Below are 726 nucleotides of genomic sequence, written 5' to 3'. Positions count from 1 at the left end.
GAAGAAACTAAGCCTGCCAACACCTTGATCTTGATCTTCCAGTCTTCAGAACTATGTTTAAGAAACCTGCTTTGTAGTATTTTATTATGGCAGCCCTAGAAAATTAATACATCTCTTCTCATTTGGAAGAAATAATTGAAAAAACACTTTAAATACTGTATCCTTCACTACCCACCTCCCCACCCCTGAAAATAATTTTTTAAAGATTTTATTTGTCAGAGAGAAAGAGAACGTGAGCATGCACAAGCAGAGGGAGCAGCAGGCAGAGGAAGAAGCAGGCTCCCTGCTAAGCAAGGAGACCAACCCAGGACAAAAATATAGATATGCTTCGCAAATTTGCATGTCATCCTTGTCCAGGGTTCATGCTAATCTTTGTATCATTCCAATTTTAGTATATGTCCTGCTGAAGCGAGCACCGGCCCCCTTCCCCCCCCCAAGGAAATAAATGGATGAATTTGTTTGTCATCAATTTCTTTTTACTCATCTGTGTATTACTAGTAGGCCATATCACTAGTCAAGCCATGTTCATGCATTCTGTGTTCTCTCTCCTCCTCCCCTAGGCCCCCATAAAAATAATTATCCCTTAAAGTTTGGCCATACTTGTTTCATACTCCTGCTCACAAAAATAAACTCATGCCTATCTACCAGATACATTTATTCTCTTTCATTTAGTCCTCTTCCCTGAACTGTTTAACCTGACACCAACAGGTATTAGGAAACTCTGCA

The 726-nt window shown here is 40.1% G+C and overlaps 1 non-coding gene across 1 annotated transcript; it reads right to left on the bottom strand.

The window, feature by feature from the left end:
* Positions 1 to 312: 312 nt before the first annotated feature.
* On the bottom strand, positions 313 to 416 carry LOC123947777. The gene has a single exon (XR_006819819.1). It is a non-coding gene; the product is annotated as a U6 spliceosomal RNA (small nuclear RNA).
* Between the last annotated feature and the right edge of the window lie 310 nt (positions 417 to 726).

The sequence above is a fragment of the Meles meles genome, chromosome 7 (genome assembly GCF_922984935.1).
Source record: "Meles meles chromosome 7, mMelMel3.1 paternal haplotype, whole genome shotgun sequence".
Taxonomy (NCBI): domain Eukaryota; kingdom Metazoa; phylum Chordata; class Mammalia; order Carnivora; family Mustelidae; genus Meles; species Meles meles.
The sequence above is the reverse complement of the archived record's forward strand: the minus strand, read 5'-3'. Positions and strand labels throughout refer to the sequence as shown.